General features: G+C 36.3%; 1 long non-coding RNA gene across 1 annotated transcript in view; it reads right to left on the bottom strand.

Moving 5' to 3' along the window:
- The window catches only part of LOC136397212 (uncharacterized), a 113,203-nt gene extending 103,390 nt beyond the window's left edge, over positions 1-9,813 (bottom strand). Inside the window, exon 1 of the long non-coding RNA XR_010749852.1 lies at positions 9,707-9,813. This is a non-coding gene — a long non-coding RNA (uncharacterized lncRNA). The remainder of the gene's footprint in view (positions 1-9,706) is intronic.
- Positions 9,814-12,973: the final 3,160 nt, after the last annotated feature.

The raw sequence follows: 12,973 nt of genomic DNA on the forward strand, positions 1-12,973 counted from the left end.
GTTGCCAGATGGGAGGAGTAGCTGAAAAAAGGGAGAGGCATTAAGAAGTACAAATTGGTAGCTACAAAATGATCACAGGGATATAAATTACAGTATGGGGAATACAGTCAATAATATTGTAATATTAGACCTATCAGGGTGGTCACCTCATAAGTTCTATAAATGTCTAATCACTATGTTGTACAGTTGAAACTAATATAATATTGTATGCTAAGTGTAATTGAAAGCTAAAAATTTCTTTTCTATATAAAACAAATGACTACTTTTTTATTTTCTAAAGTTTGAAAATATTTAAGGGTAAAGTTTTCAACTCAAGAACATTACAGTTTCTTACCTAATTCACAATTAGAAAAATCAGATTTCCTTTTGTTCATGATTTTTTAAGTCTTCAATGTTTTTAACTCTATACCAAAGAATTTTGTATAGACCATATATACACATATATATGATAGTTATCATATATATCATAGATATGATAGTTAATGCAAAAGTAAAAAATTAGCTAAGTAATTTTTTCTGGAAGTCCTAATTCTTAAAAATCAAAGCTGAAACTTCATTACGAAATCAGTTTTGAAAACTGCCAAACACAGATCAAGTCAAAATAATTGAAAAGTCTGTGAATTCCAATTTTCTCTACTTTGACTCAGGACTTGTTTAACATGATTAGATTTAGAGATCAGGTGGTGATTTCTTTCCCATTGCTTTGCAAATTAATGTTAGTTTCATAATTGTAGGAGGATAAACGATGGATAATAATTCTAGGCATTACTCTAGCAGGACCAGAGAATAGCCATACTTTCACATAGGCAAGTTATTTTATACTATTTTCTAAAAGTATATTTACAGATAGAAAGAGGAGACAGAGGGGGAGAAAAGGAGTAAAGCAGGGGTCTCAAACTCGCGGCCCGCCGAACAATTTTGTACTGATTTTTTTTGTTGTTTTCAACTGCAGTGAGAAAAGTGTTGTGAAACAGTTGCCTTTTGTAGACCTAGTGCAGCCCGCCAAACGGCTGTGATCTTGCTCTGCGGCCCACATGCTGAGTTGAGTTTGAGACCCCTGGAGTAAAGGGTAGGACAGAGGAATGTGAGAGCCTACAAGCTATTATCTAGGTGTATGGAAATAACATACAATAAATATTATATATATATATATAATTTACTTTCTGATTGGGTCAGAACCCCAACATCTCTCAACAGTCCACCCAACATCTCTCAACAGAGCACAACCTCTGGCATCAATGTTCAGCCCTGTAGCAGATTCCAGATAGGTTTCATAGAATCTTGCCTTACACACATCTAGCTAACCCCAGGCAAGGATCCATGGTGAATCCTCACCCAGGGTTTTGGTGTCTACCCTCTATTCAGCTTCCTTTTTTTTTTTTTTGTACCCTGTTTTGCAAATTCTAGCTATTTAAAACAGCCACAATCTCTGCCAATCTCTGCCTCTAAAATTCAGCAAGACTGTATCTGTTTGGGTTCCCCACACTTGTACTGTGGCAAGAATCTGTCGCAGGCAAAAGAATCAGGGAAATACTAGGGCTCATCGCATGTCTTTTTTTTTTTATCTCAATGACTAGTCTTGTGCTGCCTATTCTTCATTGCTTAGAAACACTGTTTCCTATATGTACTTTTGTTTTTCAGTTGTTTTTAGAAAGAGGGAATTTCAGTACCAAAAACTTACTCGTATTCTCTTGTTGTTATTTCACTGTGTGCACCATACACTCCTAAATATTATTTTTTGTGACTTCTCTCCTTTTCTTGATCCATTTCATCAGAGGTCAAATTTATTAACCTTTTCAATAAACTTTTTTTTTGCTGTGTTGATCCTGTATAGTAAATGTTTCTCTGCTCTGAGCAGCTCCCAAGGTAGCTCTGCTAGTAGACAAATGCCTTCCCGGCATCCCTGAGGTTTCAGACAGGTCAAGAAAAAAGCAGCCCAGTGAGCTGACCTGCTGAAGGTGGATCTGAAGGGGTACTGGGTTCATACTTTCTGATTCCTTCCTACAATTTTGTCAAATAAATGTTTCTTTCTAATTTATAAATGTGATGCTAGACAAAGAGAAGCTTAAAAATTCACAAGTCCTTGTTCAAATACTATGTTCTTTTGATTTTATTCTAATTTTTAAAAATAGAAAATTAGTTTGTTTTAATGAAATAGAAAATTAGTCATTCTAAACTATAATTATCCAATGTGGAAAATTACGTCTCATATAGGAAAAAGGCTTAAAATGAAATAACAACGTTTTAGACAGGAATAGTAAAGGTATTAATTTTTAAATTTTCATTACTTTTCTAGATCTTCCATGTCCCATATTAGTAATATGTATAAATAACATACGACTCATGGAAGAACCTGTCTGAAAGATTTCCAGAACATTCAAAAGGACAGTAGGAAAAATGATTCCTTACTGGAACAACGTTTTAATACCAATAAATTTAGTTTGTTTTAGTAGTGAATACCTTCGAGAACTTTTATGAACTGCCATTTTTAAATACACATATATAGCCTTTTTATTGCTCTTCCCACAAACCTCTTTAAATCCTCAGTCTTGCCCTCCATAGCTTTACACACACCACTCCTTTTCAAAAGCACACTACACAATATTTATGAAGGATGACTCTATTTCCAGGTAGGTCTACCTCTCAGTTCCACCTAATCATTCCACTGAGCAAACACCTGGGCTGCATACATGAACTCTACCCTTGCTTCTTAGGGGCACTGGAGAAAAGGTAAAAATTGCTTTCAGCATGCTGTAACTAAAATCAGCATCTCCCTTTCTGGCTTCTGAAAAAACAGTACACCTTCCCCAACAGGGTATTTTTTCCCACTTTTAAAATATTTTGCTTTTGGTCAGTAAGAGAAGCAACATAACCTGTTCTTGATAACCATTGTAGGTGGTCTGTTATTAACATTATAGCAGTAGATCTAATATATTACACCATTTGATTTTCTAAACAAAATATTAAGGTAAATATTATTTCTATTTTACATGTGAGCATCATAGCACACAGAGTTGAGATTAAGAACCAGTTCTTTGGATTCCAAATTTAATACGTTTCCATTATAATCTTCTGCTTCACTTTGTCCAAGTGTTTTTGTTCCCTACATGTTTTCCTATATTAATATGAGGTTATAACACCTGGCTATATAAGAGAACACTTTACCTATATATCTTCCTATAGCAAATAGCATAGTTTCACTAACATTTTTAAATAAAATACACATCTGACAAAATAAGGGATATTGGATTTCTTACAGTAGGTTATTACATTTTATAAATGAGAAACGTGAGCCTCAAAGATGCTAAGTATCTTATCTCATTTACACAGTACATGGTGTAGAGAGGATTGAAGCTAAATTCTGACCCCAAATTCTATGTTCTTCCTACTAAACAAATCATCACACCATCTTTCAGGGTTATCTCTCTCTGGCAAATTCTATGGGAAATAAATTTTATTTTTACCAAAAACTCAGTCTAAGACTATCCTGATTAAAAGGTCATGATCTGTCCCTGTCCTACAGTGAATCCGAGGCCAGCACTGGTTCACCTAGCACTGACTACATGTTTCCTTCTGGATATTCACTATAATAACAACGCTCTTTTGGGAAGAGTTCAATTGTTTAGCCTCCCTGGCACAACATGGGATGACTCAGGTCAGATTATAGCAGCAACAAATAACCCCTTCTAAACAAGACCCTAAGAATGTCAATAACTTAGGTACTATTGTTCTCCAATGATCTTGGGTAGGGTCATGACCACTCATAAGTATAAAAAAAATTAAGTGATACAAGATGGGGAAACTTAAGAAAGAGACACTTTATTGCTTTCAGGATCAAAAGAGAAAAGAAAATGCACCAACAAACTACAGCATAACCTGATAAATGATAGTCTTCCTTCAAATTAAACTTATTTTTTCCTCATTTGATTGAAGAAAAATGTGAAATAAGACCTAAAAGCAGTGGCTCTCTGAAATCCTCCAGGAAATGTTTGTTTTTGTCTTATGTATAAAACCATGACTAATATTCAAAAGAACTTGATGTCCCCGTGTTAAGAATGAAAAAGACCATGGTAAACAGCTGAAGGGGGTTGATAGTATGTTGTATGGAGGCATTCTTTACCAGCCCCTTGAATTGCTCATTTCAAAAAGGAAGAAAACATTTCCAGCCTTAGCGCAGAACAAAGAAAGGCAAATCGTCTGGAATGACCTCAGAAGATTTAGCGGTTTTCCAAAGAACTTACACTAGGTTTGCTCAAAGTTTCAATTAACTGAACATTTGCCAAACTACTTGGAAAATTTTTGCACTCAGGAAGGAGAAAGAGTCTCACCATGAAAGGTATTCTCCATAAGAAATCATTACAACAACCAAAAATATTTTTATCATTAATGGTATGAGTGATTATATCAGAATTCTTAGTGCACTTCTCCAATTCCCCTCATTCTTATATAACTATAACATTTTAAAAGTAAAGTTTGTGACTCACTGTGTGTGTAATCCCTGTAAGATTTAACATATTCATTCATTCATTCGTTTGTTCAACAATAATTATATTTAACATTGTTCTAAATATTGGCAATACAATCACCTTGGATTCATGGATATTTCTTGATTATTTACTATGTTTCTTGCAGTGAGCTAAAAAATAGGATATGATGGTGATCTAAACTATCAATCATCCTGTCTTCCAGGCACTTTCAGTCTAGTTCAGTGGGTTTTAAACTTGGCTGTGAACCAGAATCACTGGGGAACTTTTAAAACAGACCACTATTAAAGAAGATGAGCATCTTTTCATATATCTGTTGGCCATTTGTACTTCCTCCTGGGAGAAGTGTCTGTTCATGTCCTCTTCCCATTTTTTTATTGGATTGTTTGTTTGTTTGTTGTTGAGTTTTATGAGTTCTTTGTATATTTTGGATATTAGGCCCTTATCTGAGCTGTTGTTTGAAAATATCATTTCCCATTTAGTTGGCTTTCTGTTTATTTTGTTATCAGTTTCTCTTGCTGAGCAAAAACTTCTTAGTCTGATGTAGTCCCATTCATTAATTTTTGCCTTCACTTCTCTTGCCTTTCGAGTCAAATTCATAAAATGCTCTTTAAAACCCAGGTCCATGAGTTGAGTACCTATGTCTTCTTCTATGTACTTTATTGTTTCAGGTCTTATGTTTAGATCTTTGATCCATTTTGAGTTAATTTTAGTACAGGGGGATAAACTGTAGTCCAGTTTCATTCTTTTGCATGTGGCTTTCCAGTTTTCCCAGCACCATTTATTGAAGAGGCTTTCTTTTCTCCATTGTATGTTCTTGGCCCCTTTATCAAAAATTATTTGACTATATATATGTGGTTTTATTTCTGGACTTTCTATTCTGTTCCATTGGTCTGAGTGTCTATTTTTCTGCCAATACCATGCTGTTTTTATTGTCGTGGCCCTATAATAGAGTTTGAAGTCAGGTATTGTAATGCCCCCAGCTTCATTCTTTTTCTTTAGGATTGCTTAGGCTATTCGGGGTTTTTTATAGTTCCATATAAATCTGATGATTTTTTGCTCTATTTCTTTAAAAAATGTCATTGGAATTTTGATGGGAATTGCATTAAATTTGTATATTGCTTTGGGTAATATAGCCATCTTGATTATATTTATTCTTCCTAACCAAGAACAAGGAATATTCTTCCATCTCATTATATCTTTCTCAATTTCTCTTAACAATGGTTTATAGTTTTCATTATATAAGTCCTTTACATTCTTTGTTATGTTTATTCCTAAGTAGTTTATTTTTTTTGTTGCAATTGTGAAGGGGATTATTCTTTTGAGTACCACCTCACACCTGTTAGATTAGCTATTATTAACAAGACAGGTAATAGCAAATGTTGGAGAGGCTGTGGAGAAAAAGGAACCCTCATACACTGTTGGTGGGAATGTAAAGTAGTACAACCATTATGGAAGAAAGTATGGTGGTTCCTCAAAAAACTGAAAATAGAACTACCTTATGACCCAGCAATCCCTCTACTGGGTATATACCCCAAAAACTCAGAAACATTGATACATAAAGACACATGCAGCCCCATGTTCATTGCAGCATTGTTCACAGTGGCCAGGACATGGAAACAAGCAAAAAGCCCATCAATAGACGACTGGATAAAGAAGATGTGGCACATATACACTATGGAATACTACTCAGCCATAAGAAATGATGACATCGGAACATTTACAGCAAAATGGTGGGATCTTGATAACATTATACGAAGTGAAATAAGTAAATCAGAAAAAACCAGGAACTGCATTATTCCATACGTAGGTGGGACATAAAAGTGAAACTAAGAGACATTGATAAGAGTGTGGTGGTTATGGGGGGAGGGGGGAAAGGGAGAGGGAAAGGGGGAGGGGGAGGGGCACAAAGAAAACTAGATAGAAGGTGACAGAGGACAATCTGACTTTGGGTGATGGGTATGCAACATAATTGAAAGACAAGATAACCTGGACTTGTTGAACTTTGAATATATGTAACCTGATTTATTGATGTCGCCCCATTAAAAAAATAAAATTATAATTAAAAAATTAAAAATAAATAAATAAATAAATAAATAAAACAGACCACTAAAAAGACCGCACCCAATACCAATGAAATCAAAGTCACTGGTTTGGAAGTTAATGCAGACAATATAACAGAAAATTACAATACTAATAATGCAATGTAATAATTGAGAAAAATAAGGTGTATTTTCAAATAACATAGAAAGTACACACTATCCAGATTCAGGGCTAAGTAGCATGTTTTAAATGATTTATCTATAAGCTTTGGAAACAGAGGGAGTAGGGGCAATCTGGACAAAAGAAGTATGAAATTCAAAGGCAGCGAGCCATGTTTCTGATGTAGTACAGTGAATGATGTTGCTATTTTTTATGAGTATAGCATGTGAAGCACAAGGTTCAAAGACAGAAAGACAACCACAGGGACTGGAGAGAAAGTAGAAGCCAGAGCAAGAAAACCCTAGACTTTCATGCTGAGGATCTGGGAGTTCATTCCTCAAACAACTAGAGATCTGCAGTGCTGATGTAAGAAATGTCCAAACCAGTAGAGAATATTTATGAATTTATTTAAACCAAATTGACAATTATCAGGAAGCAAAATCTCAATGGACTGAGAAAGTGCTCCAGAGTATGGCGGTTCTACATTTTATACTCTAGAATCAAAGGAGACATAAAGAGATTACATGAAATGCACTGGTGATAGATTAAGAGAGCAGGAGAACGCAAAAGAAGGGGAAAGGGTAATCTCTGGCATTGGGTTAAAAGCAAAACCGAGAGATACTTTTTTTTTTACATTGGTGGGAACAGGATAGTTAATATTATCTCTAAGAAACAGAGATGGTATTCAGGGAGTAAGGTAACAATGAGGGGTCATGTGGTCTCTGCTCTGATGAGGTTGTGTCTTAAGGTGTCTGGTAAAGGAGACTATTCTGGCATTTTAAAGGTGTGTGTTATCTTAGATGTGAAAAGACAATAGATATGTTCACTTATGGTCAAGACTTACAGCGTGGGGAAGGAACAAAATTTCTTCTACCCTCAAGGTTCTTCAGACTGGTCTAATAATCAAATAGACATGAGACAAATTAACAAGAGCAAGTGACCAAATTTAATACGCATATATGTATTGGAACTCCACATACATGAGAGTCAGAGACCCCACATGCAAGAGAGGTTCAGAGATAGATATGAAGATTGAGGAAAATAAGACAGCCTGGGGTAGGGATGAGGTAACGCATCTTGGGGACTTCAAAGGGCCATTGCAGGAGGATAAGAAGAACAGAGGTTTAGTAAATAGCAGTTTGTTCTGCCCTATAGATAAGTCAAAAGATATTATCTCTGATAATAGTTTGTTATGGGCAATGCCCCTAACTCAAATTCTTCTAGGTAGTTGGGGATGGCAGAAGTTTCTCTTGAGCCTATGGCTAAAGTTGCCTTTAGCTCAAAACAATCTACATACCACAGAGGCACATCTTAGAGTGACTCATTCTAGACCCCCACAGAAACTACAGATCTAGAACATGATGACTGGAAGGACCTTCTTTTAGTTAGGAAGTTTTATGTTCAGACAATCTTACATGGTTACTTTCAACCTCTAAGTTTGTAGGAACTACCAGGCAGGCTTCCCTTGAGTTTGTTAGGTTTAGTATGTGGCTCCTTTTTCACATACAATTTAAATAAAAAGAAAATTTAAATAAGACACTAATGGGATCATTACTCATTCTTTTACATTCTTTACTCCCAGGCCATGTTTACTTAAATTTTGTTGGTCATGAAACAATTACGCAGTAACCACAAACTATGTCATTTCTTAATCACTGGAGGAAATCAACAATGGATCTGCTAATGCTATCTGTCATTAGCCACTTTAATATGTGTCCAGCTTTCTCTAATTCCCTTCCATCCAAAGCAGTCATTTGCTTTGCTCTTAAGACTTTACCAAGCCCACGCCTTGAAGTGAGGACACTTAACATCCCTGTTCCCAGGAACAAGAGGGATCATTGGAGCTCCATGCACAGGCCCCCCATGAACAGGAGAACTAACTGCTCTAAAATGGTTTGTAAAGTCTTTGTCAGCTTGCTTACTTGATAAAGTAAGAAAGGGAATAATTTATTTCCCTGGGAAGTGACGTTAATTTACATGGCTTCCAGACTCTCCTATAATTGCCTCTATGGGTTTCATGAAGCCTAAAATGTGTTTTTGATATTTATAACTCCTTATTGCCCCCCCATTCATAAAATAGTAAAAAAAAAAAAAAAGTTCTCATAAATAAGGAAAAAGTCAAGTACAGTACCTGCTTATTAGACTCAATATTTTGATTTGATTTAAAAATCAATAATTTATTTTAACCAAATCACAGACATTTTATTCTGATGTACAAAGAACTCAGAAATTCCGCCCTACCTCCCACATCCCGTCTGGTCACAAGAGATAATGGCTGCATTGACAAGAACTATTTCCAGTTCCTGTCAAGGGTCATTTCAGAAAGAAAGCAGAAGCAAAAGCCTCGTACTATTATTTTTATTTTAAAACATTTAAAAATAAATAACAAGTTATTGGCCTCAAGGATCTTCTTGTTTCTGCAAATGAAAACCTTGGGAGGAAGGAGTTTGATGCTGGTGAAGCACCAGGTTGGCCAGGTTAAAAGGGACCAAAGACAACAGCCCAAACCTAAGTATTTGCCCTCTGCAGCTCCAAGTTAGACACTGAATTTCCTCCCATTTGGCTCTGTTAGAGGGCTTCTGGGGTCAATCATGGGCAACCAATGCTCACTTGAGATACATCTAAGTATTGATTTCCTTTTGAGAAAAGTCAGAAAGCAGAATGCTATATTCTACAACATACGTGTTAATAGCAGCTACTGTTTACTAAGCACCACACCAGATAACTTATCCACATGGCTCAATCTCCCTGAACTGTTTCCCCATCTATACATTGCAAATATACTCACTGCTACCAACATTAAAGATAATGATGACAATGAAGGTGTCCCCACAAAAGGTGTTCAATAGGTGTGTTTCTTCCTTTCATCTCCCTGTTTATTTTCACCTACCTAGTATTTGCACTTACTAGGTTAATTAAACTGAATCAATACTGTCTTACTATGTGAGGTATAAACACTTCAGAGCCCTGTTAAGCACTCTGACCTTTTCCTATAACAAGGAAAATATGTCTCCTCTTACCTCATTCTCCAAACGCCCTGTGAACACACTTGTGTTGACATGTGAGTTGTTCAGTCCTTCCCAGTTAATAGCAACAATCAGAGCCAGGCAGCAACACTACTAGCACAGTTTTGTTTAGAGCTCCCCAGTGCCCCAAATAGCTAAGTGAAATGTGTGATGTCTTAATTGCTGGTGAGCAGCAAAGCCATTTTCAGTATTACAGTGGAAACTATGTAATTTTCCAATAAGATGAGTCATGTCCAAAAATAAGAAGTCCTTATCTAATTTGCCGCCCAAAAAAACAGTTTGATATCCTCCTGAGGCCAATATCTGGTTACATGATTCCCAACAGAAACATAATAACAGTAATAAAATTAAGAAGCAGATACTCCTCCATATTTTGCCCAATTTACAAGACTTCAGAATGTCATAGGTCACTTCAGACCCGCTCTGCTCTCTATGGGAGTAAGCAGAAGACAAACTCTCCCACATCCTTCTCAAATTTCATAGTGACTAAGTTCAAAACACTCAGAAAAGAAAATCAAGACAAACAAAAAACAAGATATTTTAATGGTGCAGCTGATTTATTTACTCCTAAATATATTTCCCTGATTTGCTTGTTATATTGGGACTCATGAGCAAGTGCTGTAAATATCCAAGAGTTTTGAGTATATGAATATTGTTAGGGTGACAAATAATTTCCTTTTGTTTATTACCTTTCAATTTCAGGACCTTTAGGAATAAATTTTGCTCATAATGAAAAATCTCTTACCATATACACACATACATCTGGTAGAACTTTTACAGCATGAGATCGTAATAGGCTGATGGGCCCCATTTTATGAGACCAAACTGATGATGTCAACCCATTCCTCTTTCATATTATGCTGGTAGATACTTGCAATGGAAATCTTGGCATCGTGGATCAAACACTACAAGGTTAAAAGCATTACAAGGTAAAAATGTCATGTGCCTCAATTAGAAATTACTTTGCTTGATTCATATTTTCCATTTGAAACTTTTTTTTTTAAAGAGTACCAGTTTCTCTGAGATTTGTCTCAGGAGGCTAAACTGTTTTGCTTAACATATTATGCCTAAAATGTTAGGCAAATAACTCAGTAGGAAGATAGAGTTTGTCCCAATAATATCATCATTACTTTAAAAACCAGAGTAAAAATTATTAATAAAAAAAGTTAAATAAAAATAGAATACCTCAAATTATCAGGATTATTTCAGAAATTAGATATTAGAGTATTACCTAAATATAAGAAATTAACATTTGTTGGGCCTTTTCAAAGACTACAGCAGTTTTCTTTTGTTGTACAACAAATCACCCAACTTTTGATGAAGGTGTTCAGCCAATCTTTACTTAATTCATCATTTTGCAGGTCAGCAATTTGGGCTAGGGTAAGCTGGGCATTTCTGGTCACAGTCAGAGTCACTCATGCATTGCAATCAGTTCCTGGGGTTCATAATGTGCTAGCTAGTCAAGGATAGTGTGATGGGCAAAATAATGATCCCTTAACCCCAACCAAACATGTCCATATCTTAATCCATGTAATCTGTGAATATGTTACCTTACATGACAAAGGGAGATTAAGATAGCAGATGAAATTAAGGTTAATCGATTCATCTTAAAATAAGGAGATTAACCTGGATTATTTAGGTTAACCTTAAATATATAAGGGCGAGTCCTTAAAATTATAAGGGGGTGTCAGAAGAGGAGATCGGAGTAATATGAGGTGATAAAGACTTCATCTGCAATTGCTAGCTTTGCAGATAGAGGGGGGGGGGGCATAAACCAAGGAATACAGGCATCCCTGAAATTAGAATCATTCCCTAGAGTTCCCAGAAAAGAACACAACCTGGGGAGGACCTTGATTTTAGCCCAGTAAGACCAGTGTTGGACTTCTGATTTACAGAACTGTAAAATAATAAATGGATGTTTTAAGCCACCAAATTTGTGATTATTTTTTATAGCAGTCATATAAAAATAACACAGGTCATATCATCTGGGATAATTTGTCTCTGTTCTACCTATTCTTTCACCCTGTAGTAGGTCATATCTCAGGATCTGTTCAGATGTAAGGTAGGTAGGATCCGAGAGACTGAGTAGGTAGAGTGCCGGCCTATTAATATCTAAGCCCAGAATGGAGACACCATTATTCCTGCCATGTTCTGTTGGCCTCAGTAATTCACAAGGCCAGCCCAGATTTAAGAAGTAGGGATATAAATCCCACCTCTACTGAGAGGTGCTGCTAAGTGGCTCAAATAAAGGGAGGAAAGCATTGAATCTACTCTTTTAAACAGTCACAAAGACTAAAAGCTTTATCTCTTGTTGTTTTCCAAAATTAGGCAAACTACAATCTGACTAAATATGGCAATTAAAATCAAAGCAAAAAAAGACAAACTTTACAGTTTTCCCCATGCGATAGACAAATGTAAATGCTGCTGCATGATAACAGCATAGTGCACACTATGTCAGTGAATCATTGCCCTTCTAAAATGAACAAAAATAAAAATTATTGGCTTCCCAGAAAATGAATACATTATCAACAAATTAATATTCACTTTGTGAGTCGATCAGAGTGTTCTTTAATATTTCCAAGACATACAGTCACAGTGTAAAGCCAGGAGCCACCATCGCAGCCGCCTGGACCATGCAGGTTCGCATTGGATTCGGACAGTCGGTAAAGAAACAATGGAGCCAAGAACTGATGGGCCTTCATCTTTAATCCTAGCTTGCACCCGGCAGGCAAGTAAAAAATACACACTGGGCTCCAAAACCCAATCACATTCAGTGCTCACAAAGCCACTGACTTATCCGAGTTTCCTAGAATCAAAGGTTTCTAGCTCACCAGCCTTATTCTCTTCAGTTCCCCATCTCCTTCCTTATCCCAGATACAAACTCTACACAAACTGGCATCTCACTCAGCACTCCACCATCTTGGCTGCTTCTCCTGGCCTCCTCCACGTGGCCTTTCTCTGCTCTCCTCTTCTCTCTCTTCTAGTGATAATCTCAGGAACCAAGAGCACAAACTCTGTTCTGCCCCCATTTTATACTGTAGCTATCCAAACCCTTAATCCAATATACAAAATAGGGAAGTCTCTAATACAAAGTCACTTCTCTGAGTCATGATTGGATTGTACCACCCCACATCAAAAAGGGTGGGAAAGGCTTAATCCCAAAACCAAGCCACAGGCTACAAGGATTCCCAACACACATTAATATCACCTGGGCGATGGCCTCACGTGGGCAGCGCTGTCTTTAACAAAATGAGCATAATA

The sequence above is a fragment of the Saccopteryx leptura genome, chromosome 3, assembly GCF_036850995.1.
Source record: "Saccopteryx leptura isolate mSacLep1 chromosome 3, mSacLep1_pri_phased_curated, whole genome shotgun sequence".
Taxonomy (NCBI): Eukaryota; Metazoa; Chordata; class Mammalia; order Chiroptera; family Emballonuridae; genus Saccopteryx; species Saccopteryx leptura.